Here is a 5,000-nt window from a genome sequence, read left to right as displayed (position 1 = left end):
CTCTCGATCATCGGGATGAAGAGATATACTTTTACACGAATAATTCGAGGCGCCTGCGTGAGGTCGTACACAGAAAGACCCGCCGTCTCCGAATAATATTATAACAAACGAAAAACTTAAAAATATTCTCGAGGCGCCTGCGTGAGGTCGTACACAGAAAGACCCGCCGTCTCCGAATAATATTATAACAAACGAAAAACTTAAAAAGATTCTCGAGGCGCTTGCGTGAGGTCGTACACAGAAAGACCCGCCGTCTCCGAATCCTATAACACGAAACCGCTACTATTAATAATAATAATAATAATAACGATATGTGAGGGAACTTGAGCTGAACACATATCGAAAAAACTAAAAGTTACAGTGGAAACCACGTGTAATGAGAAATGCGATCGAGGCGCCTGCGTGAGGTCGTACACAGAAAGACCCGCCGTCACGATCTCGTATTTCGTATTTGCATCGTGGAAATCCAACGAACGAACAATATAATATATAAACTAAAATCTCTAAAGTGCCTCGTGTCGGAGAGATCACTGCTCACACCTCTTCTATATTTCGTAGTTGCGTTGCGTAGGCCTCACCTCCTAGCAACGGGACATAAGGAAGACTGCTCTTTGGGATCGAACGAAGCGTCTATAACGAGTCGTCGACGAGAGCGAAAGAACGCGAATAGCGAGCCGCAGAAAAAAAGGATACCGAATTATATATCTTCGAAGGTTCTCTTCGAAGATCCATGGATACCTATATCTGCGCGTCTCCAGCTATCTCGCGCGTCTCTCCAAACTCTCGTCGTTCCTCGAAACGTGCTTCCTACCCAAAGGGCGTTCGTTCTTCCTATGTCGTTTCGTTGTCGTTCGTTTCAACGGCGAACGATATACGATGTTCGACAAAACGAAACCACGTTGTACGTTCGTACTCGTGGATCGGGTAACCTAGAACGAAAACGCATTGCGTGGATGTTGGCCCGAAAAGATATATACCAGTGCGAGTGATGGTAAAGAGTAACGATTCTTAACTAGACGAAGTTGGTTCGGAGGGGACCGCCGGCCGTCTCTCTATCCTCGCGAGTCTAATGCCTCGTTCCGTCGCTAGAGTTTTTCAAACTCTGCTTCTGGCTATCGGGAAGAATAGACCGCGCGCGCGAGGAAGAGGAAGGACGACCGTGCGCGTCCCATCGATTTTTTTTATTTTTACCTGAACCACCGAAGTCGATTCAGAGGGGACCGCCGGCCGTCTCTCTATCCTCGTTGTCGTGAGTCATATGCCTCGTTCCGTCGCTAGAGTTTTTCAAACTCTGCTTCTGGCTATCGGGAAGAAACGACCGCGCGAGGAAGACGACGACGACGACCGTGCGCGTCCCATCGAATTTTTTTTTATTTTTACCTGATCGACGGAAGTTTCGTCCGGTTCGTCTCTTTTACCATCGTCTCGTCGACCCGTTCAGAGGGGACCGCCTGTCCATATCCTCGTTGTCGTGAGTCATATGCCTCGTTCCGTCGCTAGAGTTTTTCAAACTCTGCTTCTGGATATCGGGAAGAAACGACCGCGCGAGGCCGATGGCTGCGAGTCCCATCGAATTTTTTTTAAACGCACGCACACACATACACCTGAACGGAGATGCGTTCCTTTTCGTCGCGATTTTTCGCGCTTTAGTCGTCGTTGTCGCCATCCGTTCGGAGGGGACCGCCGGCCGTCTCTCTATCCTCGTTGTCGAGAGTCTAATGCCTCGTTCCGTCGCTAGAGTTTTTCAAACTCTGCTTCTGGCTATCGGGAAGAAAAGACCGCGCGAGGAAGAGGAAGGACGACCGTGCGCGTCCCTTTCGAATTTTTTTTTATTTTTACCTGAGCGACCAAAGTGGATTCAGAGGGGACCGCCGGCCGTCTCTCTATCCTCGTTGTCGCGAGTCTAATGCCTCGTTCCGTCGCTAGAGTTTTTCAAACTCTGCTTCTGGCTATCGGGAAGAATAGACCGCGCGCGAGGAAGAGGAACGACGACCGTGCGCGTCCCATCGATTTTTTTTATTTTTACCTGAACCACCGAAGTCGATTCAGAGGGGATCGCCGGCCGTCTCTCTATCCTCGTTGTCGAGAGTCTAATGCCTCGTTCCGTCGCTAGAGTTTTTCAAACTCTGCTTCTGGCTATCGGGAAGAAACGACCGCGCGAGGAAGACTACGACCGTGCGCGTCCCATCGATTTTTTTTTACCCGAACGATGGAGATGCATATCGGCTGTTTGCTTCGAATAACTGGACGAGAGGAACGAACATATATATATATCATGGGCTAGCCACCGTGCGCTTTCTTCGCGAGATCGTGTGCTGTACAGAGGATTCAGAATCGGGTGTTATATCCCCGTCGTTTCCTGACGAACGGAGCTTCGATCTCGTTGGTTGTTATATATTATAATGCACTTTACGCCCGGTCGGCGGGCTGCGTGTGTCGTCGCGCAGTCCGTCCGATTTCGTTTTCGAACGTATTTTCGTGTCGTCAATCATATGGCGACTTCCGCGCGTTCGATTCCCGTTGGTCGGACGTTTGTCGGATATCGGCTTCTTTCGAACCGAGAATAAGAGTACAAAAACCTGAGTACACAAACAAAAATCCATGCATAAACGATTACCCTGAACGGTGGATCACTTGGCTCGTGGGTCGATGAAGAACGCAGCTAATTGCGCGTCAACGTGTGAACTGCAGGACACATGAACATCGACATTTCGAACGCACATTGCGGTCCACGGATACAATTCCTGGACCACGCCTGGCTGAGGGTTGCTCACGTAAACCTAAGACTGCTTGCGTTGCGTATCGTTGCTCTCGGTCCGTCTCTCTCTGTTCTTTCTTGCCTCGTCGACAGCCCGCCGTCGTTCGTTTTATCTTTAAACGAACGTTTCCGAGTCGGAGGACGAGCGCCAAGCAAAAGAATACGAATTAAAGAGCGGTCGAGGGCTCGTACGCGACGTACGAGCGATTGTTGGACGTTCGTCGGCGTTCGTCGCTGGATCGTGTGGAGACCGGCGTACGCATGCTCTCGATACAAATATATATGAAAAATCTATCGCGTTCACGGGAGACTCGCAAAACTACCTCCGTCTCTTCTCTGTCCCTTCTTGGCTTGACAACCCGCCGTCGTTCGTGTTTTACGAACGTTTCTGAGTCGGACGAAGCGCAAGAAGAAGGATACGAATTAAAAGAGCGCGGAGAGAACCGTCGTCGTCGACGCGGTTATCGAGATACACAGAGCGAGTTTTCTTCGTGGCCGATTTTTTTTTTCTTTTTGTATCAGCCTCTGCTACGTTTTGTTAGTCTTCGATAAGCACGAATGACCGCGCCCCCGACGTCGTCTTAAATGAATTTTTGGCGAGACTGAGAGAAAGCAAAAATATTTTTGAACAAAGTCAGTCGAGAGAGGAGAGAAAAGAGAACCAAGATATTAAAACCTAAACCTAAACTTGGTGGCGTAACGAAAAACTGTGTGCCTTAAAGAAACACAACCGTCTTTTCATCAAGATGTTTTTACTCGTACAGCCCCAGGGATCGAATACCCACTCCGTCTGTTCGTGCGGCAGAGATGTATTCTGCAGGCGCGAGACGACTGACGAGAAGACAACGAGGACCGTCGCATCGATGGGTCGTCGTTGCGTTTTTCATCCTCTGTGCTTTTTTCTGTTCTTCGTGAACCCAGAGAAAGCCGTAGATCCGGGAACGGACACACGAGATTTCTTCGAACGCTGATGACTTAGGGAGATGATCCCCAGCGTTGCGCGGAGATCGGAGAGTACGCGTACATGTATCGGGACGAATTTTTCCCCGTCGGTCGCGTATCTCTCTGCCCGCGCGCCTGGCCCAAAGCCACGTTCGTCGGAAATCAACGAAAAGTGTGTGTTACGATCTAGCGTGCGTCTACGATCGGCTATATTTAAGGGTGACGAAGAAGAGAAAAGCTCACGGTGTTGCGCAACGTTTCTGTACCCGATTTTAAGATGTGCATGTGAGTCCGTTACAAAGTTGTTCGGATCGTCGAAAATAGTCGTTTTCGTCGTCGTGCGAAAGAGAGAATAATCTCTGACATTGGCACGGAGAGATCGCGCAGAGGAAGAGAACGATCCTCTTTGGCGAGGCTCGAGAAAGACTAACGAAACTTGATTAGAGACGAGGTATACACGCGCCGTACGTACGACGTACGCGCGTGTGATTTTTTTTTGCTTTAAGGCGATTCGGCGCTCCGAGTTTTAGAGAAAAAGAGATCGTTGGTCATCCCATGTCTCTTCGTCGTCTATCGCTGGACCGCGCATCCTAACGTATCGCCGGTCGTCCAGTCCCCGAGTAATAAATTCACCCCGTTGTGTACGTCTCGCGCTCGCTTTTCCACTTGCGTGAGTTCCCGTGCGTTTTCGTCGTTGGTACAGAGCAAAGAAACCGATATGTTATATACATGTCGCGTGTTCGATCTCTGTGCCAGCAATAACAGGCGAAAACAAGGAACCGCTGGAATCGTCGAGAAGAGAGAAACGGCTACGGGAGATATATTATACATAACACGTGTATATATATATATATATATTATACAAAGAGGACGGGCGTTAAAAACCGGAGATCGTTACGGGTGTCTTGCGTGAGTCTTAGCTCGAACATGATACGACGAACGAAGTTTAAAAGGCACTTTGGCGAGATGCATAAAACGTTTCTCGATCGAGATAGAATATAAGGTTCTCGATTCTATTCGAATTAATTTTTTTTTTTATTTTTTTTTCTCTTTGAGGCGATTCTCGGAGAGAGAAATAAAAATAAAGACCCTCTGTCGCATTGTTATCAAACCGTCTTGCTTTTCTCGAATCGCGCCCACATGGCACGAAATTTTTTTTTCTTTGAAAAAAAAAAATTGTCACCGTGTCGTGACGTTGAAGCGACCTCAGAGTAGGCGAGATCACCCGCTGAATTTAAGCATATTACTAAGCGGAGGAAAAGAAACTAACAAGGATTTCCTTAGTAGCGGCGAGCGAACA

The 5,000-nt window shown here is 48.5% G+C and overlaps 2 non-coding genes across 2 annotated transcripts in view; both read left to right on the top strand.

The window, feature by feature from the left end:
- The first annotated feature begins 2,614 nt into the window (after positions 1–2,614).
- On the top strand, positions 2,615–2,769 carry LOC139997676 (5.8S ribosomal RNA). Its single transcript, XR_011803024.1, has one exon. It is a non-coding gene; the product is annotated as a 5.8S ribosomal RNA (ribosomal RNA).
- A 2,132-nt stretch (positions 2,770–4,901) lies between these two features.
- Positions 4,902–5,000, top strand: part of LOC139997678 (large subunit ribosomal RNA) — a 4,173-nt gene continuing 4,074 nt past the window's right edge. Inside the window, exon 1 of the ribosomal RNA XR_011803026.1 lies at positions 4,902–5,000. This exon is cut by the window's right edge and continues 4,074 nt beyond it. This is a non-coding gene — a ribosomal RNA (large subunit ribosomal RNA).

This window comes from Bombus fervidus, unplaced genomic scaffold, assembly GCF_041682495.2.
Source record: "Bombus fervidus isolate BK054 unplaced genomic scaffold, iyBomFerv1 scaffold0137, whole genome shotgun sequence".
Taxonomy (NCBI): domain Eukaryota; kingdom Metazoa; phylum Arthropoda; class Insecta; order Hymenoptera; family Apidae; genus Bombus; species Bombus fervidus.
This window is presented reverse-complemented; position numbering and strand designations above follow the sequence as displayed.